This window comes from Camelus dromedarius, chromosome X (assembly GCF_036321535.1).
Source record: "Camelus dromedarius isolate mCamDro1 chromosome X, mCamDro1.pat, whole genome shotgun sequence".
NCBI classification, from domain to species: domain Eukaryota; kingdom Metazoa; phylum Chordata; class Mammalia; order Artiodactyla; family Camelidae; genus Camelus; species Camelus dromedarius.
In genome coordinates, this window is record NC_087472.1 from 110,140,858 (window position 1) to 110,166,114 (window position 25,257).

Genomic DNA, 25,257 nt, shown 5'->3' on the forward strand with positions numbered 1-25,257 from the left:
ATGTCACCCCCCTGCCACCGCCATCTTCAGCATGTAAGAATTTGTCTCTGATGTAGAATATCCGTCTTCTGTCTGCCGGGTATGTCACAAGTCCACGGATAAACCACGCCCATTTCAGTGTTCGGTTCCACTCAGTCTGATTTAGGGCTGAGGCTCCATGAACTAGCATATGCCAGATATAAGGCTAAGTGCTGGAGTCTCCGAGCGAAGGAGTCTCGCCGTGGTGCCTGCCAAAGAACCCTCAGACTACACCCTCAGTCCTCCCTAATCTCCAGTGCCCCCACCGCCTCCCATGCCACTCACCAACGAGTCTTCCCTTGTCAGCTCTCCAGATCAACCGTCATCAGTAAGGAGTACTTTTAAGACTAGTTCCCTGACTGTGCATTATCAGGCCCCCACCAAAAGCAGCCTTACAATATACAAGTGCTATCCTTATTCAAATGACTGCACTATGTCACACCAAGGAAGAAGAACAAAAGACTTACTTCTAAGAAGTATCCGGTTCATAAAAATTCTTGCATTTGCAGCACTGAGTTTTTAAAATGTCAGCATTTTTAATCTCTCCTGTGGGATAACTGGCAATGAAAGTTCTCCATTTCTTCTAGTTAACAGACAAAAGGTCAACTGGGAGGCTCCTGCAGCCTGGGTTCCCCAGAAGAAGCCCTTGCGATGAAGCAGTGATACTTCTGTTCGGACTCAATCCTACAGAAGAACAATGAAGACGGGAGGTGCCCGCAGCAGGGTCAGGGGAGCTGAGCTATTTCTATTTATGCACCGTCCGTCATTGGGCAGAGGCTGCCCAGGGAATTCCCAGGGAACCCGTGCTCTGCACGCACCCAAAGCAGCAGCGTGCAACTACGTAAGTAAAGCGGGATCTGGGGGCATGCCTGACGTTCACTGACAGCATTCGCAGAGAAATTAATTCTAATGACGTCCTACAGAAGCCCTGTGGGGGAGAAAACATGAAATACAACGAAAAGGAGCATCTAAAGAAAATGCTGACACAACGAGTCTGCCCTGGCACTGCTCTCCTCCTTAATCAGAAAGACGAGAACGTGACCAAAGAGCTGACGCGCTTGGGTCACGTGACCATTTGGTTTGCATCTCCAGGAATCTAAAAAGCAGTGTTTCAACATCTGAAATAATTCTCACTTGATGGAGCCCCAGACCCTGCCTTCCTCTGCTCACTGCTCCTGTCCATCCAGACCCAGGAAGCTAGATGTAAACCCAGGATCCGCCCCCTGGAGACTGACATCCACGACTTGGGTTCGCACAGCAGGCAGACACCGCTGAACGGGAGAGTCTCGGGAAACGGAAATCCACACACGTGCTCCAGCCAGAGGGTCATCTGGGTGCTGACTGAAAGGAACCCAGTGGGGTATGTTTGCAAGATCACGCATAATTTAACTTAACTTAGCAGGACCACGTTTTAATTTAATGGAAATGACTGAATTTGGGATATCCACTTAAACGCAGGCTGTTCAAAATCACACCAATACATCAGGCAAATGCTTAAACCTCAGCCACGCCCACCTTTTCTGTTAATAGCTGTCTTGACAGTTCACACTTCCACGTAAGGGAAAACATAGCCTCTTCCCAAACCGCTTCCATTTTGGACCCTACCTCCAGCCATAACTGAGAAAGACTGCCCTGTGTGTGCTCACGAGATCACAAACTGTTGGTATTTACTAGTGTTTTGGTGACCCTGAAGAATTTAAGGGGACAGAGCAGGGAGCTGGTCACAAAGATTTTCTCAGTAAATAAGCCAACAAAGGAGGAAAACATTTAATGCTCTCGCCTGCTGTGGCAGAGCCAAGAAATAGACGTTGTGTCAGGCACTAGCAGGACCTCATTTTTTGCAGGGAATAGGTGTACAAGAATTCTCTCGTAGGATATGATGCCGCTGTGAGTTTGTTCCAAGTTATTCTTCAAAAGGAATCAAAATAGTTTATACGCCCAAAGATCCTTCAAAGGAGATAGCTAAGACACAGAATCGAATGGAGTGGAGGATTTAAGAATCAATCCATCGTGGGAAGGGATAGACTGGGATTTCAAAATTGTAGAATAGACTACACTGTATAGCACAGGGAAATATACACAAAATGTTATGTAACTCACAGAGAAAAAAATGTGACAATGAGTGTGTATATGTCCATGAATAACTGAAAAATTGTGCTGAACACTGGAATTTGACACAACATTGTAAAATGATTATAAATCAATAAAAAATGTTAAAAAAAAAAAAGAATCAATCCATCCATCCTTCCTTCCTTCCTTCCCTCCCTCCCTCCTTCCCTCACCTCTCCTTCCTTCCCTCATTTTCTTTTCTCATTCTAATGGCATAATTGTAACTACAGAATTTCTGTAAGACACACAGGCATTACAGAACCTTTGAACATATAAAAAGGCAACTGTGATAACATCAAAAGTAAAAGAACATACACTTCGGACTTAAGCAACAGGAGAGAAGTTACAACAGGGGCTACCCGGGGATTTGGGCAAGAAAGTAACGCGGGCGAGATCATTTCTTCATCTGGGTGGATGTCATGCAGAGTTTTCATGAGACAAAGCTCATTGAAATGGACAACTAAAAGGTTTGCACTCTATTGTACGTATTTTAAGCATCACTACTAAGAGGAATTTTAAAAGCAGATGCAGAAATGCCTACTAGAGAGATAAACTCATAGCTGGCTCCTCGCTGTCGTGTCTGTGGGTGCCGGTACGTATCCCTGTACGTGCGAGCATCCGTGTCTGTGTGGAAGTCCACGTCGCGTTTTTAGCCACTTTTCCCCGTGATTATGAGTGCGAACATTTGGTCATGCCGTTTCTAGTCTTCCGCATTATGCCTCCTAAGGATGACCGTATTGCATCGTGTGGTTGTTAACATTCCTCGGTCATAAGGCGTTGGCTACTTTCCGGTTCTGACCATGACACATCACACTCTAATAAACACCCGTGTTGTTTATCACACATTCAGTATGCTGCTGTCTTGTTGCAACGTATGAAACATACGTTCTACGTTTTAGGTTGCCTGCCTTGATGAATCTTCTGAGGCCCCAAAATAACGGGGGTAATCCTAAGGTCAATGCTGGACACGGCTATTTTACATTGAATGTTGGAGAGAAAGCCACATTTTCATGTCATTCTTCGGTTCCTGAGTACCTGCTTGGTACCAGGCTCTTTGATGGGAGGAGGAAGAGGGGAGAGGAAGACTCCCAAAACGACCAGGATGTGGCTCACGCTATAAAGCAGGGTCTCCCCATCGTGGTACGAAATTGACATTTTGTGCGTGCCGGTGCTTTGGAGTGGGGGCACAGTCCTACGCACTGGAGGAAGCTGGCCTCCACCTAACAGACACCAGCTCCCCCAAGTAGTGACAACCAGCAGTGTCCAGATATTGTCACCCATCCACCAGGGAGCACCGTCATCTCCAGGGGAGAACCCCTGTGCTGCACGAATCACGTGAATACAATGGAATAGGATGTAAAGATGTAAGGCAGACACGGCAAGATGCTTAGAGAAGCAGAAGAGAACTCTTCTGGGGTTGGCAGAAAACATATCAGGAGTGTGATATTTGGGCTGTGCTGTAAAATAGGGTTTCTCCAAGCGGATCAGGAGGAAAGAGCTAATCCCAGTAGAAGGAACAAGGCAGCTGTGCGAGTCTTTTGAAGGGGTTGGGAGCACGCCCTCATGGGAAAGGGAGCTGAACTGGTGAGGTTCCCCAGGGAGACTGAGGCTCACGGTGAAGGCCCCTGTATCTACCACAGGAAATTCGAATGCCATCCTCTAGAAAACGGGAAATACTGGAGGTTCTCAAACAGGAGAACCATCGCCCGAGGTCAGATGTGTGCCACAGAAAGTGGCTCCCACCGATTATGTAGAGATTTATTTGGAGTCAGAACAGACGCCAGGCAGAATAAAGCAATGTGGAGGCCACTGTAAGGCTGCAAAAAAGCAGCTGGTCCCATAGAACCACCATGAAAACACATCAACACGGAGAATCCAAAAGAGAAGTGGCCCTTCCGCTTTTACTGGACTGGGGGACACTTAGATGGAAGAGCATATATAAGTGAAAATCCTAATGAAATTCTTTCTCCTATCCCGCTCTACCTCTCAGTATTTATATTTGCATCCTTGCTGTTGCCTGGGAGATCCAAGGAAGAGATTTTGCGCCCTGAATTCTCTCCCTATAAAAACTCTGGGTCTATTGTGAACGCACGGGAGGGGAGAGGGCAGAGCAATATGAGGGTACCTGATCTTGCAACAAGGCAGCTTCAAAACACACTGGACCTCATCAATCTCCCCATCCAACCTAAGACATCAACAGGAGATGCACCCTTCATTTATGCGTCTGCAGCATTTTGCTGGCTTTTACATGTCTGAAAGGGACGATTCCTCTGTCTGCCTTGAACCCAGGAGACCAGAGCAATGCCGGCTTCCAGCGCTGTGTTTGCTCAGCGTCTCAGAAACAAGGCCAACTCTCGGAAGGACAATCCCATCCTTCCCCCACCGGCTTGGACCAAAGCTGAGGAACCTAGGTGACAGAGACATGAAATCTGACACTAGATTAAAACAAAATCAAGTAGACTGTCTATTGTCAGAGGGTTAAGGACGATAATGAGGGATAAAGACACGCAGCCATCTCCACAGGACGGGATCCCATGTTCAGGGTTCTGGTTTGATGGTTCACTCCTGTTCTCATACTGTTACTAGACGAAAAAAAAAAGTGTGACTCTCAGCGACAAAGTAAGCAGTCACTGATGACAGCGCTCTGTTCAGCTCAGTTGTGAATTCCTAACGTGCAGATCATTTCTGAACGTTAATGTTTCCTCCCCCTTCACAGTGGGCTCCAAAGCAAACAGTTTTGTTCTGACTGACGAACTCACGTTCTTTTTGTATTTCAGAAAGACGACGTGATTTACTACAACTTACCCTCACTTTGGGCATTTCCAAGGACACACGGAAACTCCTTTATGAGAGAGTGAATTTCCGACTGTGTTTCTCGGGTGGGTAGAGGAGCAGGAATGTAGGAGAGTCAGAAAGTGCAGGGGAGAAATGAGCAGGGGGGGCTCACAGCCCACCCCCGCCCCACCTACCAGAGAGACAAGCTTTACATTCTTGGATGTATCAACTCCATGCTGAAGAGATCTCAGTGCAGAATAAATACTGGAGGAAGAGTTCAGAAGTAGATTTGTCCTCTGAATTATTCCCTGAGCAGAGGGTCTAACCATGGGATTCTAAAAGAGATGAGGAAAGGGAATTTGCTTTCTGCGTTTATTTTGCTCTCAGATCTCCACTCATCACCCTGGATCGTCTCAGAGCACAGCAATGTGGGATATTAGGGTCACTGATTAGGACAAACACAGATGGTTTTCAACCGTCTCCACGTGCTTGCTTGTCAAGTGCGAGTAGCGATGTCTGCCCCACATTTCTTTACAAGAGGTTGTAAGCAGAAAATAAAAACTAATTTTAAAAAGGTTTTATGAATATGAAAATGAACATACGTATGTTCACGTATGACTGAACCATTGTGATGTGCACCAGAAATGGACGCAACATTGTAAACTGACTCTACTTCAAGAGAAATGTATTTTAAAAAAGGCTTATATAAACTGTGAAGTACTGAGTAATGAGTGATGTGCTTCAAACAAAATCCCAAACAGCAGGCAGTAAATGGTTCTTCTCCCTCGGAAGCTGATGACATTGTGTCTCCCAGATCCTGCGTATTTTCATATTTTTGCATAAGGAGTCAAAATACATATTCAAAGGATGCAGTGTTCAACTACAGAAGTTTTTTGAGACTCACTTGAAAGATGAGATGGCAACAGAAGGTGAGCCCCTGAGATGTTCCTAGAGAGGAAGGAATACGCCAACTGGGATGGGAAAACATCTCCATGTACTAATGTTTCTTCCTCCAGTAACGTTCCCACCTTCCCAGCGGCCCCATCTTCTGGCACCTCAGCCATCGGCAATGTGCTACAGGTTGTGAAATTTTGGGGAGACATGGAAAGAAATATCGGCTTTGCAAGACTTTCTCTAAAAGGGGGGCCTAACTCTGACCCAACCCACAGCCCACCATCAGGGGAACGTGTATGAAGTCACTGATTAATGATGCCGATAATCTCATTTCTCCAGTTAGCACTTCGCCAAGTCACACAGGTTTGGCTAAGCGTGACAGGAAAGGGAAGAAACACCAACCTCACGTCGATGTAAAGCTTACGAAATAAGAAACCACACTTACAACTGAGAAGCGCCTGCGACTGCCATGGTGCTTTGAAGGCGCCGGGCTGAGTAGAAGCAAGTCTCAAACACCTCAGGAGATAGTCTAGAACGTAAACATTTTGAAAAAAGGTTAAATTTCTGTAGTTTGCTGGCAAGATCACCTTGGAAATTCAACATGCATTATCTAGAAAACTTACTTTTAATGAAAGCTTCCCTCTTTGCTGATAATGGAAGAAAATCTTCTGTTCATTCATTTATTCAGTAAGCATTTTTAAAAAGTATTGCTTATATGAGGGGCAATCATTCCACAAGCTAGAAATGTAGCAATAGACAAAATGAGGCAAAGAGAGACAACACCCTCCCACTTCATGCAAATTACAACCATGCAGGTAATGCCCCGTTCCCAGATTTCATTGAAAAAACAACAACAACAACAATTACTGATCTATTATCATAAAGATGTACCCCCTGTGAAAATTATGATTTCTCCTATCCATTCTTTTTTTCTACTAAACATTCCTTACAGATGGCATCTAATTTCAGGGCTATAATTACCATGAGAATCCCAAAACGTTTCAATCATCTCTCTAATTCCTGGCATCTTCTCCCCTCTACCACCCCATAGGAATCCCAAGTTCACTATCTCCAACACGAAACTCATTTGCTTTTCCCCTAGTGCAGACCCAGCTGGCTTATCTTCTTTCTCACTCAACATGGACCATTGGAAACGTCCAAACTCCACTGCATCTCTCATGAGGGACATTCAGGCCTTCTCCATTCTATTCAGTATAAGATGCTCACATGCCTATGTTTGTATCTTTTTAAAACACAAACGTTAGCATGCACTGCTCTGCACAAGACCCCTCAATGACCCTGCATTTCCTACTTTGTAAAAGGCAACCTCTTAGCATGGTTCACCAGCGCCTTGCATCACGTCTCCCCACCTTTCCTCTCTCCTCACCTCCTCTCGGGTTCCCATCTGAGCCCAGTGATTCATCAACCACTCTGTTGCAGCTGCTACCTGTCTAAACAGAACGTCTGCTTATGCCTCTTTGCCTGCTCATAGGCACTCCTTGTTTCTGGAATGCCTTCCCCCTGCTCAGCTCGAAGAAGATTTCTTCTCAGGCTTCAAGTCCTGGCACCATTGTCTAGAAGGGTTCCAAGTCGTCTCAGCACCCCCCAGGTGTGGTCCCGCCCTCGCACTGAGGAGATGCCCTATTCAGTGAAGGCTGGTAGACACAAAGACCTGAACACAAACCATATTTTCAAGCATTATATCAAAGGGTATATACGAAAAGAGAATTGGTTATTCAAAGTAATATTCCAACCTAGCTCATCTCAAAGCAGGTTCCTTGTGAAGAGTGAATCTCCCCATCAAGTAATTCCTCTGAAAAATTTAAGGTCTCCTAAGTCACGCGGGCACCTGCATTCCAGAAACACTGAGGGTAAAAGTGCTTCGCCCTGCAGGTTTACTCCATTAGCACGTGCGGCAAGCCAGGAAGGTGCCTCCTCTGCCCTGCGGGCCCTGCCCAGGCAAAGGAGGCCCACTGGGGGGCCAAGGAGGACACTCGGCTCCTCCTGTGGGCAGAGCAGAAACAAACGAGCATGGAAGCACTAAGGAATTTACCAAGTGGGAGCACTGCTCATGGAGGCCAAATTCACATCCTAATTAAGACAAAACAAAACAAAACGGAAGTCTTTCCAAGTAGAGAGAGGCTGCTGGTGCCGGGAAGCAGAACAAAGCTGAGTAGCTGCCAACTTACAAGAGGCTGATGCAGATCTGACTTGTAAATCCTCAGCACCTCGTTCCTCACTGGCCTCTTGGCTTATTCTGTGGGATGCTCATCTCCTAATGGAAATATGTCCTTTGCATCTTAGGAAACCAAAGCTGGGCACTTGGTTGGTGGTTCCGTGTAAGGCCGACAAGTGGGATGTGGACAGAATACCGACTAAACTCTTACTTTGTTGGTGAGAGAGGAAATGGTAGGAGGGATAATAAAAACATACAGGCAATCAAAGACAAATGTTCCTCCAAATACGCAGATTTTAGAAAATATCTTCCTAGAAAACGATGTCTTAATTTGTCAGTGTTGAAAAAGAACATAAAATACTCATCTGCTTCAATGAACTGCTCCATCATGAACACATCTGGGGTTAAGAAAAACCTGTCCTGCCCACACGTACACAAAGCTATCTTTAGATTTGCATTCTGCCCGTCAATAATGCATACACAGAACAGTAGAAAAGTGTATGCATTCATGCCACCAGCAAACTCTGAGACTTCAAGCAACGCGTTTGCCCCCTCTGGGATTTTGTTCTTCCTCTGAAAATAAAAAAGCGGTATTGGACCAGAATATTTAAGAGGTGCAAATTCTTAAGGCTGCCTACAGTGTTCAAGCAGGTGGTAGAAATGAGTGTAAGGCGACAGGGAGTGGTGGAGCTTGTAGCAGACTGGAGAGTTCATGCCATCGGTGTCAGACCTGCCAGGCGCCTCCTCTCAAGAAATTGTCTGATTCCTACAATGGACAGTTCATATGCCCAAACAGAAGGTTTAACAGCGAAGAGGGAAGACGTGGGTATTTGCTTCTTCACAAAGCATTCGACAGACCTTACTGTTGCTGTCAGTGCTACTGTTCATGTCATGGCAGCTTGGGGTGTTCACAACAGTTGGCTGCAGGTGACACTATCCGTTTTAGAGAATTTACATAGAGAAGGGTCTATTTGTGGGGAGAGAGCGAGCGGACAGTCTTTGGAAGGGATGCAAAAGGAGACCTGAAGACACATTTCCAAGACAATCTCCTAGAACCACGGTGAGGAACTGGTTTGATAAAGGAGCAGCTACACTGCTCCATCAGTAAGCAACTCGTGAACCACGCTGCCGCAGTCAACAGAACACCACGCTTGCACCTTAACCACAAGAGGCTAGAAGTGGGTGTTCACTATATTAGTCGCTTGTTACAGTCTGTGGGGCAAAGTCAACTGACAATGGGAGGATGTATAAAAGGAAGAGAGGATGCCGCAAAGATTTTAAGCAGCCACAACCAGCACACAGGTATTAATATTGCTAACAATCAATCACTCACGGCCATTAACTTTAAGGCTGCAGATTTAAAGATGAACAATGGTGTGTTTTCCTCGGGGAACTTTCGAAGAAAAATGACTGTCTGGGATGATTGTGAGGACGATTCTCATTTGTATCCTTCTTGGGTAAATTACGTACCCCCGGGAATTCTGTGGACTCGGTGTTTGGTACTTGCCCTTGAGAGAAAACCGCTAGATTGATAGCTGAAATCTTAATTGCTGTGCAGGCAATTAAGCTATGCTCTGAAACTTAAAAAGACTTTACAAGACAGAGAGGAATTTAAGACGTTTGCATTGGGAGTATTAATAAACTTAATGGGGGTGACCAAAGCTTTCCTACGACAAAGAGAGCCAAGAAATGAGAAGAAAAGGAGGAGGAAGAGAAAGTAGTTTATTTCTTTAGGGAAAATACAGAGGTGAGTGTTCAAAAGAAAACAGTTCGTTTTGGTTATGTAAGGTACTTCTTTTTTTTCAAAATTGTGGATGCAAACTTCTTTGTTTTCACGTATATTTATAAAGCATGCAGTCAGTAGAAGCCAGGAAGGATCTTCTGTGAGCAAATCTTAAGAAAGCCTGAAATCTTCCCCCACCTGCCCTAGACCGTGGCTGCTCTAAACTGGGGCTACGTGGCGGATGAAACTCTGTTCTGATCAGGGTTTCTCCCCCTCGGCAGCGCTGACTAGTCTCCAGCCGTCACTAGTCCTTTGCGTTTACTTTTTATTTAACCAAAGCAGAGCAGGTTTGGGCTGGCTATTTCTTTGCTGTGCTTGGGGGATTGGGAGCGGCGCCCTGTGGCAGGTACGATGTTTTGGCAACATCCCTGGCTTCCAATGACTAGATGCCAGTAGCACCCAGCTCCTCCTCCTGCCAAATACATCAACCAAAAACGTCTCCAGGTATTGACAAGGGTCCCCAAGAGGGGGCAAGACTGCCCTCTTGCATTTGAAAGATCTGTTCTCTAGATATAAAGTCCGAGAAAAAAATCCTTCATCTTAGTATTACTCTGTTGTATCTAAAAACAGAAAGAATGAATAGGGTTTTTTTTTCTTTTTTGTGTTAAAGTCATTACAATATCCCTCCAAGAAAGACCCTTCCTTCAAACTGAGGAGGAGAGTCAGATTCACCCTTTGGCTTCTCTGGCTAAGGGCGGTGCAGGGCACGCCTGTGTCCACTGCCCCATCACCTTGCCACGACTCCTTCCCCAGCGATGGAGAGGGCCAGCAGCCTCCGCATCTTACCATCTGCCTGCATCTAATTCACACAATTTCCTCCCGCAAAAAATCCTCTCCCACGTTCAACAAATACCTAATTTCATTTTTATGATTTCTTTTTTTTTAGAAAGACTGAACTCTTTAAAAAAACAATCAGAAGACACATTGACAATACAAGATTAGATACTATTTTTTTTTTTTTCAGATGACAGTGCCAGATTTCTCCTCAGGGAACCAAATTACGTATATCCTTCCCAAGCACGCAGCCTGCAAGAGTGTCACGCTGAAGTGTGTGTTACAGCGAGTAAATCACTAAAGCATTTACATTTTAAATAAACAGTGCTGCTGACACTACATGCCTTTGATCTTGGACGGGTACATTCTTTCTTCTAGGTCCTGGCTGGAATTGAAGATTATAATAATAATTTTTTTAAAAAGCCCACAGACTTAGGCAGACGTGTGCAAAAGAGCCGTTGAAAATAACGCAATGTTTTTGTGTCTATGTGGCATCTGTAGGGCGAGGGGGACTGGGCACAATTTATCAGGGAACCTATTTTCTTTTCTGAAGACATCATTCATGGCACTACTGAAAGAATTAATGCACACAATATCGGGCACCCTGGGAATTCCATCGGCAAGTAATTAATTTCTTGCCTGTGTTAGGAGACCATTTGCAAGCTGTATGGAAGCCAAGTCTGTCCTCCGAAATCATTTTTTAAAGACTGGCTTACAGTTGTCACTCACTGTGATGTACACCGCGGGAGAGATCTACTTTATCTGACGTATTGGCAGCCGGCTGCAGGGCCGATCAATTTCATGCATTGCTAATAAGAAACAAACACGGCCCCTTGGCAAGGGGGCAATAGTTTCCTTGATTATTTCTAAGCCTCGCTGGGGTCTGCTCAAAGCCTGCAGTCCTGGGAGCCCTGGAGATTGTTGGCTCTGAGCCCCCAGACCTGTCTGATCCGCAGTCACATAAACACAGAGACAGTTTGCTTCTTCCTACAGGTCAGATTTCAGCGTGGTTTTCCCATATTCTCATAGGCTGCCTTTGCTCGAAGAATGGGCCATGAGGTAATCATTATGCAGGTGTAGCTGCATTTTGAAATTCTTACTTAATTCCAGAACTTCCGTATTTTGAAAAATTTCCTGCCATTTTCCTCCTTGGTTGAGCAGTTTAGCAGCTACCAAAACAACAAATACCATTGGGAAGGACCAGAAAACCTCTAAATTATAAACGTGTAACAGCCTTTAGCGGCAGGGATTACTGATTACACACCAAATCAACCACCATTACGTAAAACTAGATTTTCTCCAGTTTGGACCAGAAGACCTTCCTGAATTTTCTCATCCACACTTGAGATACTTTCTCCCAAGACCCCCCCATCTCTACCCCATGGGAACGTTGCTGTTCACATCAGAATCTAGGACTTAGACATAAAAAAATCACCCAGACGTCCTTCATCTGGTTCCAAATTATTATAGCAAGACTCACAGTCGATTTGTTTCCATTTCTTGTATTTCTTCACTCAAAAGCTAAGATTTAAGGAAACACACACACACACACACACACACACCTATATTTTACATCCATGGTCCACACCTCCTAGCCTTACGGACCAAGTCCTCTGTTCCTGGACCCATCACCCCAGATCCACCCCTATCTTGTCCACAATTAAAACCACTAATATGTCATGTCCCTCTTCCATTTGTAAGAGCCTTTAGTAACTTCTTATCCTTTTAGGATAAAGATAGAAATCCCTAACTGCTGCCCCACCCCACCCCACCCCAGGTGCTGCCCTAGCGCCTTTGCACATGAAGTTCCCACTGCCTGGAAGAACTGCCCAACCGTCCTCTCCCAACTAGACCAAGCTTCCAGAGGACAGGAAGCAGATCTGTCCCTTTCTCCCTTTTGTAATCTCAGCCATTACACCCATGGGGCCTGGCCGCAGGTAAGCACACATACGTGTGCACAAGCGTGCACACACATACTGTAGGGAATTTTTCCTATGTCTATGCAATTTTCCTATCACATTTATCACCAAGAACACTGTCTGGCACATGCTGTTTGACATTTGTATGTGGAATGAGTAAATAGGAGCTGCGACTAATAAAATCACTTTTATTCTCAGAGTAAATGCTTGGAACACTGCTATCGAATGAGACTGATCAGAGGTCCTCCAGGACCCCAGGGGCCTCTTCTCTCCACCTATCATCCCACAGCCAAGAGGGCCCTGTTATCTTGTTGCCCCCTTTGGTCCCCCTAATCATAAGAAATCTCACAAGGGCAACGCAATTCCAAATCGGCTTGTGAACATGCAAACACCACGGACGTTTCCTTGCCAAACTTGGTCACCGCGTATGGCACCAGGAATGCTTATCACTCCGCGAGTCCCACTCAGTACAGAAGTAGCATCCAAAAGGGGCGAGGAGAGGGGACACCAGCCCTCCCCCAAACATGGGCCGGGGGAAGAGGGTAAGGATGGTGAGGCCCACGCTTGGGCATAAAATTTAAAGTGCATAAAAAACTCAGTCATTGAGATAAATATTTAATGAAATATTTTTTAAAATAAGAATGAATGAGAAGCATACTCCAGTTAAAAAAAAAAAAAAAGAAAATTTAAACCCAGTTCTCTACCAAAATGATAGATAACAAAAATAAAAAAAAAATTTCTCTACTATTAAAAAAAAAATTAAAGCAAAGCATCCGTGATGAATAGAATATTGAAATTTGAGATAAAGACAACATCAGTAACACTGATTTTCCTTTTGCTTTAAGCTCCAATTTGGCCACACGTCACACATTATCCATCCTGAATTTATAATTTCGATGTTTTATTCTTTATGGGTGTTCTGCATGAATTTTCATTTGAAAATGCATTAAAAGTCACCTTGATTACGAACTTAAACTTTGCATGAGACAAATGCCCTGTTAAAAAGTGTTCACTTCCTTTCCCTCATCCTAATCCAGCCCTGTCCCCAACCCCCGTGACGAATATCCTGTCACAAGCAACAGTAATTCCTCCAAAATTTTCCAGTACATTTAGAAAGAAATTCAATACTCCAAGAAAATACTCCTTCTTGAAAAAGCAAACACCGTAAACATGGAATGTGTCACAGTATACCTTAATGATGTATTTTATCCCCCAAAGAATCTTGGAGTTTAAATCATCATTAACTAAGTTAAAACCTGAGTAAGTATTTTTACAAGGATCTGCCTTGAATAATCCATTAAAGTAGGACTTGCCAAAGCAGGCTGCATGCCCGGGGTCGGCTGAGGAAGCAGTTTACACGCTCAGATGGGAGAAATTCTCATCTGAGAATAATGCACTTGAAGAAGCAGAATCCAGTCTTCTGGGAACCTATGTTAATGTTTAATAATCTTCCAAAACAGGGCAACCGGAGTTTAGCGGAAATTTCACTTTGCACTGGTTTTTGTGAATTTTGAAAATGCTGCAATTTGCAAACTGTCTAACCCAAAGCTGACCGAGACGTACACTCCTGCACAGGCTGTGACGTGCCCTTGGTTTCCTGTGTGTCTGTGTGTGTGTGTGAGTGGACCCCCAGACCATCACTGCTGCCACTAAAACCACTCCCCTCACAACGATCGTGCCTGCAGCTCACATTAACTCCGTCTCTAAATCTTACAGCGTTTAGAGTCTTTAAGGCATAACTGCTGTTTCACACGTGCGGGCCTGGATGCTCCAATTTTCAAGCACTTTGTGAATTAAAAGGTTTAAGAGCTTTTATAGCCAACATATCTCAGTTTTAATATAAAGCATTAAGGTGTTTACTGTAACATTAGTATATGATCTTTTAAACATTCCTATTTATTTTTAAATTGAGAACCCCCAGAATGTGAAATTAAAAGCCATGCATTACAATATTTGTTTCCTTTCCTCCTGGTTAATGCACAAATCATTCTCTTAGGAATTGTATGGAATTGGAATTTGAAAAACCACTGTGTGTGAGAATTTCACAGCTTTTTAACAGAAGGTAAAATTTTTTTTTCTCTTCTTGGCAGTCGAAAGGAATATAAAAACAGCAGATTGACTTTCTGGGCGTGATCGTCAGGATGAGAAAATGAGAGTCACATACTGTAGATGAGAAGGGAAAAAAAACCCCAAATCTCATGAATCATGTAACATTCAAATGCTGAACTACTGAGACTTTGTCGCTGGAAAATACATAGTAAGCCAAAGTTGTGCATTTGACGTTCATCAAACCCTTTTACTCTCATTAAGTCAGTAAACACTTGAGGTGGAACACCTCGTAAGTTCTATGTGTTTTAATAATGCATTTCCCCATGTTCTATTTGGTAAAATAGGATGAATATTCTGAGCTGACTTGGAAGGTTGGCTCCAGGCTAGAAGGGTGTCCTTGGCTCCGAATTTACCCCTGGGCCAGGGTCCATAAAGAATAGAGCCTCAAAATTATAACTACAGGGCGGGTAACGCGTGGCGCCTGGCCAGACTGGAGCTTACGGCAAAAGGAAATCAGTGATACTGATGTTGTCTTTATTTCAAATTTCAATATTCTATTCATCATGGATGCTCTGCTTTAATTCCTTTTTTAACAGCAGAGAAAAATGTTTTTTATTTTTGTTTCACGTCTGGGTTGCAGAGCCCCACTGCTGCCTCCTGCAGCTCCCTGCAACGACAGACATCCCACGCGTGTCCACAAACCCACGTTGACGTTCCCGCTCACAGCGTCCTTGGTTCCAGAGAAGCTGCTGGACTCACGTGTCAGTGGGGCTTGCGGTCAGGCCTTCCCCGCGCAAAGCCCCCTCTGGGTTTACGCTAGTGTGTGACGTCCCCACGTCCCCGCCACTGCGTCCCCCGCCTGAGCCCTTTGTCTTTGCACCAGGGCCTCCCTGCCTCACTCACGACCACACGCCCTGCCCACGACGAGCCACGTGCACACCCGGCCCTCATCACTTCGCCCTCTGCACCCTCCCGGAAGCCCTGGGCCAGGGGTCCCGCCGCTGCCGCTGCCGCTGCCCAGTCTGGTCCAGTCCCGCCCCGCCTGTGACATCACTGTCACAGCTGACGGCTCCCGGCGGGGGGGCTGCTCCGCAGAGGGCGCCCCGCCGGGTCCCTCCCGGCGGCGGCGGCGGCGGCGGCGGCGGCGGCCCCGGCTCTTGCTGATCTACACGCAGACCCCTCTGCGTGGGTCCCCGGGAGCCCTGCAGAAAGGACCCTGACACGCTCCAGCGCCGGGCCCTCAAGGTGACCCTGCTGGGGGCGGACAGTCCAGGCGGCCCTGCGGCTTCACGAGCCGCAGGCCCCTCCCGGGAGTCGCCCTGACGCCAGCAGCTGCCACCCGGGCTTCTCAGAACCTAGAGCCACAGGAGGGAGACAGCCAGCATCTGACGAGAAACTTCCCCTTTTCTGTTCCAGCCTGATTTGGACTCAGCCGGCGAGGGGCCTCCGCCCCCACCCTCCCCAACAGCGTACAGATTAAAGGCACAAACTCTGTCTTCAGGGTCTAGGGTCACGACCATCTTCTGTCCTCGCAAGTTCCCACAAGGACAAACAACAGAAAACACATTCCTACGGAGAACACGTGCAAGACTCAAATTCCACCGTCCTTGTTTCTTTCTGTATTTCCTTAGTTTCTGTCAACATTTCCTTGCAGTTTTTATTTTCTTGTTTTGAGCAATATTGTCAGTTACGTACAAGCTCAGAATCTGGAATCTTTTACTGGTGAATCACCTGCCTCTGTTGTATATGTTACGTGTTGTCCTTTGTCTCGATTTATCACATTGGCCTTAAAGCATCTTTTTCCTGAGAGTGGTAACAATCATCTAAAACATCATTTCCCATCATTTCAGCTCTATATTCTAATGTTTCAGATCTTTATTTCCTGCACACACAGACGCACAAATAAGGCATGTATGCACGTTTTAAATTCCACCCTAAATCTGCACTTCAGTATGAGATACTGTGGCTACAACAGTGATTCATGGTAGACAATAAAACCCCACTCTCATGCAATTATATTTCTAAAAAATGCACGAATGAGGTGTGGGGTGAACATGTTACTCAGAGCTTAAACAATGTTTCAGGCAAGTGTGAGCAGCCTGTAGTCCAGGCTTCAGGAAAAGGACCACGAAGTCTCTCACTTCTGATGGTGGTGTCCCTGACCAGGCGGTGCTGACCTGCTCCAGAGTAGGTAACTGGGGTGGCGGTTCTGAGTCCAGTGACTTGCTGGTTCCAGGACGGACAGAACTATTGCCGCCCAACTGGTAAGGTCCACTTGGGAGGGTGGGGGCCAAGAGAACACTGGAATCTATGTACAATTTCCTGTTGCCCGACTGTCCCCAGATGTCCCCCGTGAAAACTTATGTCATACAAATGTGCTGTGTAATTCCGTTTTGATAAATTATCATTAACAAAAACGCAATGACAGCTCAATCCGGAGGGCAGCATTAACACCTGAGTCACAGCTGTCTTGGGAATTAGGGAAATTTAGTTTTCAGCTCATAAACATCTCTGATGAAAGGGAAACAGACATACAACCAAAATGTTTCCAAAAAGTCTGTCTGTTGCCGTTAAAATTCTCTGGCAAGGATGAAATACAAAAATGAATTTATGGACTAAAGAATAAGAATGTAAAATGTCCAACTGCTAAAAGAGACTCTGGAATGCCGTGAGGGTCAGGGGTGCCCTCCCCCAAAACAGGCGAAGACCCAGGGGTAACTGCACAGGGGCCTCCTGCTCTGTGCTCTCACATTTGTGGAGTCACCAGCCGTGGATCCTGCCTGTAGTGCTTAGCACGTGTTTAGTGAAAAGAATCCATGTGCGAGTGAGTCCTGGGAGTTCAAATCCACGCTGTTCAAGGTCACCTGTAGCTGTCAAATCGCTACAATACCAGGATAAAGCTGAATACACTTCTAAGAGTGTCACAGATTATTTTAATATGTCAAGATTACACACAACCGAAAACTATCTTATTTCCAAATGTGTGCATTCATAATGAAAGACTGTCCATTGTAACTAAAAAGTACTCTGGTCAATAATGAAAGGGTATTTCAGACTAATGTCAACTATGAATATTGATGCTTCAATACTAAACAAAATATTATCAAACAGAATCTAACATAACAATGAAAAGATGCCACAATCAAGCGGGAGTCATGAAAAAAATGCCAATAGGGAATAGCCGTATGTAAATCAGTGAAGTTAGAACACTCCCTCACACCATACACAAACATAAACTCAAAATGGTTTAAAGATTTAAATTTAAGACATCACAAATCTAGACCAGAACACAGGCAAAACATTCTCTGATTTAAATCACAGCAATGTTCTCTGAGATCAGTCTACCCAGGCAATAGAAATAAAAGCAAAAATAAACAAATGGGGCCTAATTAAACTTATAAGCTTTTGCACAGCAAAGGAAAACACAAATAAAATGAAAAGACAACCTATGGAATGGGAGAAAATAATTGCAAACAATGCAAGTGACGAGGGCTTAATGTCCGGAATATATAAATAGCTCACACAACTCAGTAACAAAAAAACCTAACAACCCAATAAAAAAGTGGACAGAAGACCTAAACAAGCAATTCTCCAAGGAATAAATACAAATGATCAGTAGGCACATGAGAAAACGCTCAGTATCACTAATTATCAGAGAAATGCAAATCAAAACTACAATGAGGTATCACCTCACACCAGTCAGAATGGCCATCATTCAAAAGTCCACAAATAACAAATGATGGAGAAGCTGTGGAGAAAAGGGAACCCTCCTACACTGCTGGTGGGAATGCAGTTTGGTGCAGCCACTGTGGAAAACAGTATGGAGAGTCCACAAAAGACTAAAAATAGACTTACCCTATGACTCAGGAATCCCACTCCTGGGCATATATCCAGAAGGAACCTTAATTGAAAAAGATACACTCACCCCAATGTTCACCCTACTTCAAAATGACACCTGCATCCCACTGTTCATAGCAGCACTATTTACAATAGCCAAGACATGGAAACAACCTAAATGTCCATCAAAAGATGACTGGATAAAGTTGTGGTATATTTATAGAGTGGAATACTACTCAGCCATAAATAGGAATAAAATAATGTCATTTGCAGCAACATGGATGGACCTAGAGATTGTCATTCTAAGTGAAGTAAGCCAGAAAGAGAAAGAAAAATACCATATGATATCACTTATATGTGGGATCTTACAAAAAAGACACAAATGAACTTATTTACAATCCAGAAACAGACTCACTGACATAAAAAATAAACTTATGGTTACCAATGGGGCAAGGGTGTAGGAAGAGATAAATTAGCAGATACCAACTAACATATATATACATATATATATATATATATATGTATATATATATATATAAAATAAACAACAAGGTCCCTCTGTACAGCACAGAGAAATACATTCATTTTCTTGTAATAACCTATAATAAAAGAGAATATGAAAAAGAATATATATACATACACATGTATAATTGAATCACTTTGCTGTACATTTGAAGCTAACATGACACTGTAAATCAACTGTATTTCAAGGAAAAAAATCCAACCGATGTAAAAGAGTCATTTAAAAAGATGAAGACCCCTGATCTTTAAAATCAAATGTACTGCCGGTTTACAGAATATCCAGGCATGTGCCAGTCTAAGACTAAGCAAAAAGGGCCTAATACCATCTGAAACATGTGCATATATACACATCCGTATCACTTTGCTGTACACCAGAAACTAACACAATATTGAAAATGCACGATATTTCAATTAAAAAAAAAAAAGAGTTAGAAAAAAATGCCAGAAAAGACCCAAAACATTCAACATTATGCTGGAAATGTTTGCTAATTGAAGGAGACAAAATAAACCAATTAGAGGTATAAGAATTAGAAAAATAAACATTCAAATTGTTGTGCAGCTGATACCTGGAAAACCTTAGAAAATCAATGATATAATTAATTCAAACGACAAAATAATTGAGTAAATTAACCATAAAAATTAACACTCAGAAAGCATTAATATACACCCCAAATAAACATTTGTAGTAAATATTACGGAAAACTCTCTATACAATAGCACCAAAGAAGTTAACATACCCAGGAATCAAATTAAAACAAAATACGCCAAATAAATCTATAATAAAAAAATTAAAAGGGGAAAAAAAAAAAAGAAAACGGAAAGAAAAGTAGATTGAAGAAATGGAAAAAAAAATCCTTGAATAGGATGACTTGAAATCATAAAGCTGTCAATTCTGGGTAACATAAAATTAGTGTTATGACAGTAAAAAGAAGAGTGTTAGCCAACGTAGAGAGTCAAATGAACCGACAGGGAAGTTCGCGCGGAAGAACCAGCCCCGAGGCGGCCACAGATGCTGGAGGAGGCGCAGTCCTCCCCGATTCCACACACGTGACACCGCGTCTGCGCGGAGCCGCGCTGCGGGCCCTGGACAGACCTGCGCCCCTGGAAACACACACGGACACAGGGGTGCAGCCGTGGGGAGCGCGGCCCCTCCGACCCCGGCGAAGGCGGACTTTTGCCAAACGGTGACGGGCGCCCGGGAACCACGTGGAAAACGGCACCGGGAGGCGCATCTCAGTCCTGCACAAGGACCAGCTTCCCCTGAAGCCGGCGTCTGAACGCACGTGCGCGCGCTCACCGCTGAGTCCACACAACAAACACCTTATGCGGGAAAGTGAATTTGGTTAATTCACTTTCCCCCAGAAACAACACCCGTCTTCTGGGGGAAAGTGAATTAATCCTCCCAGAAACCACACACACCTTCTGGGGGCGGTGGGGGGAGGGGGGGTTAACTAATTCCCCCAGAAGCAGCACACCTTCTGAGGGGAAAGTGAATTAATTCTCCCGCAAACTACACACACCTGGGGAAAAGTGAATTAATCCTCCCAGAAACAACACACACCTTCTGAAGAAAAGTGAATTAATTCTCCCATAAACCACACACATCTTCTCGAGGAAAGTGAATTAATTTTCCCAGAAACAATACACACCTTCTGGGGGGAAAGTAAATTAACTCTCCCAGAAACTTGGTGTGCGGTACTGTTTTCTAAAGGTCATTCAAAATCCAGACACAAAGAAAGATTGATAAATTTGTCTCTATAATTTAAAATATACATATTTGCAGAACCAAAAAAACAAACAAAAAAAAGCCGTAAAGTCACAAGAACTCAGGCAAAGTGAAGATAAATATTTGCAACATAACAAAGAGAGGGCCCACATTCTTAACACTAAATTCTTAGTAAGTCTGAGGAAAGCAAAGTGAAACCCTTCCCGGAGAACAAGTCCAAGTACACTGACCGAAAAACTGAGGAAAACACGCAAGACGCTCGGGCCCGGGCCTCACCTGTCACGCGGGGAGTTTATCGCATGGAGAGACCCTCCAACACTCTCCACTGGGACGCACAGAGGCGTGGCTCTCCACGAGGGACACTCAGGTACACCGGTGTGCTTCTACACGCATGAATATACAAATACCTATTTTTAATTTCCAAGAACCTCACTTTTAAGAACTAGAACCAAGATGGCGACGCGTCATCTGCCGCAGTCCAGGAAAAGCAGTCGATGAAAGTCATTCGAGACGTAAATAGTCGATGACCGAGTCAGTACAGGGAAAACAGCTGATGATGGCGAGGACAGAATCTCCTAAGCTGAGGGAAAACAGCCTATGATCGAATCACTCCAAGGTAAACAGTTGAGGATGAGATGGCAGGCAATGAGTGATTCCCTCAGTCTGTGGAAACACAGATGAAGATCCAGTCACTCCAAGGGAAACAGTCAAGGACTAGTCGGCCCAGGTAAACGAGTCGATGACCGAATCAGTCCAGGCAAAACAGCTGTTGACCGAGTCAGTCCAGGGAAAGGAGTCAATGATCGAGTCACTCCAGGGAAACGAATCAGTGACCTACTCACTCCAGGCAAAAGTCAATGAAAACTCAATCCAGGGTAAACAGATGATCACTCAATCCAGGGAAAGAGTGGACGACTGAGTCAGCCCAGAGAAACGTGTTCAGGTAGTCCAGGGAAATGAGTTGTTGACCGAGTCAGTCCAGGGAAACAAGTCGATGACCAAATAAGTCTAGGGAAAAGAGTCAATGACCGAGTCAGTCCAGGGAAACAAGCTGATGACCGAGTTACTCCAGGGAAATGAGTCGATGACCGAGTCAGTCTAGGGAAACAAGTCAATGACCGATTCAGTCTAGGTAAACGAGTCGATGACCGAGTCAGTCCAGGCAAAATAGTTGATGACCGAGTTACTTCAGGGAAACGAGTCAATGACCGAGTCAGTTCAGGCAAAATAGTTGATGACCGAGTCGCTCTAGGGAAACGAGTCGATGACTGAGTCAGTCCAGGGAAACAAGTCAATGACCGATTCAGTCCAGGGAAACAAGTCGATGACCGAGTCAGTCCAGGGAAACAAGTCAATGACCGATTCAGTCCAGGGAAACGAGTCAATGACCGAGTCAGTTCAGGCAAAATAGTTGATGACCGAGTCGCTCTAGGGAAACGAGTCGATGACTGAGTCAGTCCAGGGAAACAAGTCAATGACCGATTCAGTCCAGGGAAACAAGTCGATGACCGAGTCAGTCTAGGGAAACAAGTCAATGACCGATTCAGTCTAGGGAAACGAGTCGATGATGGAGAAAGTCCAGGGAAAACACTGAGGATGAGATGACCAGTTCCATCAGAACAGGGAAAGTAATGAATGACTGTGTCAGTCCGAGGTCAACAGTGAGGAGGCGACAGGAAGTAAGTCCCTCAGTCCAGGGAAGACAGTTGTCAGCACAGTCGCTCCAGGGTGCACAAGCCGCTGTGAAGCTGCTCCAGGAAGAGGAGTCGATAACCGAGTCAGCGAGGGACCCCAGCAGGAGGTGGACTGGGCCTGGGGGACGCAATCGAGACCAGAGGACAGCGAGCGCCCTGGCTAGGGGACACACCCGATACCCGAAGTCTGTCCCGAGAACCTGGCGATCAGATAGCCAGCAGTGACCACCCCAGGCCAGGGGAGACCACCCCGATGGCCTGACGATCAGATGGTCCGATGCCCGAGATACGTCAGTGTCAAGGACGCCATGGACGAGGAGACAGCAGCGCACACGTGCAGGGCCCAAACCGCATCAGGATCCCGAGCACAGGCCTCCCAGGCGGTCCCCTCCTGACAAGTTTCAGTCCAGCTCCGCACCTGCCAGACCAAGGCCACGCGGAGCTCGCACTTTCTCCAACAAATAAGGGCTTTGTCTGTTCTGGAGCTTCGAGACAATCGGGTCCTATGGTGGATGCTCATTTAGCTGAGGATCCTTTCATTCCCTCCAACATTTTCCATAGAATTATCACTGTTGTATGATCTTCACTGCCGAGCGCTGCAAAAGAGTGCTTTGTTCTTTCTTCTGTCCATTAATACTTGGACCACCTCCTCCTTTTTTCTTCTTTCTTAACCTCAAATACATTAAGTTGCTGTTCATTTTCTTGTCAAGTCTTTCAGAACATCAGTCTTCATTATCTTAGGTAAAGAGCAGTGGGATGGCTAAGTCACTGTGTCATCTAGTATTTTATTCAACGTCCAGCAGTCTTTCCAAAATCACGGCCATTTCACACTTGCCCTAAATACGTACCAACTTTCCAGTTGCCCCACGTCATTGTGAACATCAGATGTTGTCAGTCTGCTCAGTGTTCGTGTCTGGTATCTACTGGAATCTCCCCACAGACCCCTAACAAACACCGTTGGGATATAATTGGGTTTTGTGTGTTTACTGGCCATTTACTTGTGTTTCTGCAGAATCATCTGTCCAAGTCCCTGTCCTTTGGAAAAGCCGCCCGGTGTGTCTTTTTATCACTGAGCAGCACATTCCCTTCGTATACTGTGGGCCTCAGTCCTTTGTCAGAGCCTTGTTTCGTGAATGTTTTCTCCCAGGCTTTTGTCTCGCCCGTTGGCTTTCTGGTCGGTGCTCACGGTGATAAGCTCTGTGTACCATCAGGTGTCTCCACGCTGGCTGGTGTGGTGTGGACGTGAACAGCTCCCATCCTTGGGTGAGTTCTGCTGGGTCTCTACTCCCGGCGTAGACACCAAAGTGAGGCAGAGACCCCGACGTAGGTCTCCCGAACTCCCTCTGTGTGCCGGCCCTTCCTCTCCACCACGTTGCCTCGTGTAACCAGGCACCCTCAGCCTCCTCACACTCTGAACTCAGGTCCCTGTGACCTCGATTCAGCACACAGAGCCCAGTTTAGCTTCCTCCTACTTCAGCTAAGGTCTAGAAACTGGCTTGGACAGTAAGCTGCAGGGGCCACTGACTGCTTGCTTCGTTAGCTGCCCTCATCGCAAGGACCACAGTCGTGTTGCCCATTGTCCAAAGTCTGAAAACCGTGGTTTCACATCTTCCGAGTTTTCCAATTGTTTACAACGAGGAGGCAATTCCCACAGTGGTGTATTCTTCACGAGCTAAAGCAAAAGTTTCCCTAATTCCTTCACGATGTTCCTCTTTCTGTTACAAATGCAAACTATCAGGGACCAAGACCTGCTAGTCTGAAAGTAATATGACCACGAGGTTGTCATAGTCTTCAAGGATGGCATAATCCATCTTGAAGTCCTACGTTCTTCCCCCAAAACCCAATAAATATGCATCTTATCCCTGGTGCCTGTTCAGTGTGCATCTGTATCACCGCAGACCTCAGCCCTGCATTCTGGAGATTCAGGAAATTCTGCTGAACTGCTGAGACCTATTTCAAGGCCATTAATTTACTTGTCACTAATCCAGCTTGGTTTGAAAAAACAAAAACAAAAACATCCTTTTATTCATGTTCCTTTCCCCTGCCAACACATCTATTGTCTGCTGCGTTTTGGGTGGGTATTCAAACTCTTTTCTGAATTATGTAAAGCTGCAAACTATGTTTCCTGCTGCTTTTTTTTTTTTCTCCTCTGCACTGACTCACAAATCTTTTATTACCATCCCTCACATATCACTTTTCTATTTTGTACTATTTCATGCTAACAGCACAAATCACACGGCTGAGACCTTCCCAGATGGCAAGAAAAGTTGAATGTTCTTTTGTGATTTCTGTGTATCAACGGACTTGAAGTGTTGTCTCCTGTTTTTGTCCTTAAATGAGTACGTATTCAATTACATGTGAACGCCTTGCATTTATAACTTCTTAAAATATAATCTACAGCTTGTTGACGACACAATTTAGGCTTGGGAGATGTTTCTTCTTGTCCAATGTAGCAATAAAGATATTTTCAATTAACACCAGAAGACCCAAAACAAAATAACTCAAAAATAAGAAAAACATATTACTGTTAAAAAAAAAAAAAAAAAGCCAGTAATAAGGTGACTCCAGGATCAGTACGTCAGTCTATTCAATTTTCTTCTAACAGCGTATATTTTTCATTAATTGGTAAACTCATGTGGGATTTGCTTATAAATACGGTTGGACATAGGAATGAAAGGTTTTTATTCATTTTTTATTCCATATAGACAATGATGACAGAACCATTTATCAAAGAAATTAATCAGTTTGTTCCTGCTGAATTAAACTGTTGGATTGATTACATACGTATTTAATATGTATTATTTGTTATATATTGAATGTATGTGTATTTACACACGTATCTGTAATCTCTTCTAGTTAATGAATGTATTTACCTAGTTCTTCACCAATATTGTCTATGTTAATTAACAGGAACGTTATGGTAAATTTTTTCACAATATCCTTGGCTATTACTGGAATGTGAAGAATATTTAATCCTTTTC

At 44.6% G+C, this 25,257-nt stretch overlaps 1 long non-coding RNA gene across 1 annotated transcript in view; it reads right to left on the minus strand.

Moving 5' to 3' along the window:
- LOC116150842 (uncharacterized) overlaps nt 1–20,993 on the minus strand; it is a 253,084-nt gene extending 232,091 nt beyond the window's left edge. Inside the window, exons 1-2 of the long non-coding RNA XR_010379274.1 lie at nt 20,859–20,993; nt 6,242–6,325 (exon numbers count right to left, since the gene is read on the minus strand). This is a non-coding gene — a long non-coding RNA (uncharacterized LOC116150842). The remainder of the gene's footprint in view (nt 1–6,241; nt 6,326–20,858) is intronic.
- Nucleotides 20,994–25,257: the final 4,264 nt, after the last annotated feature.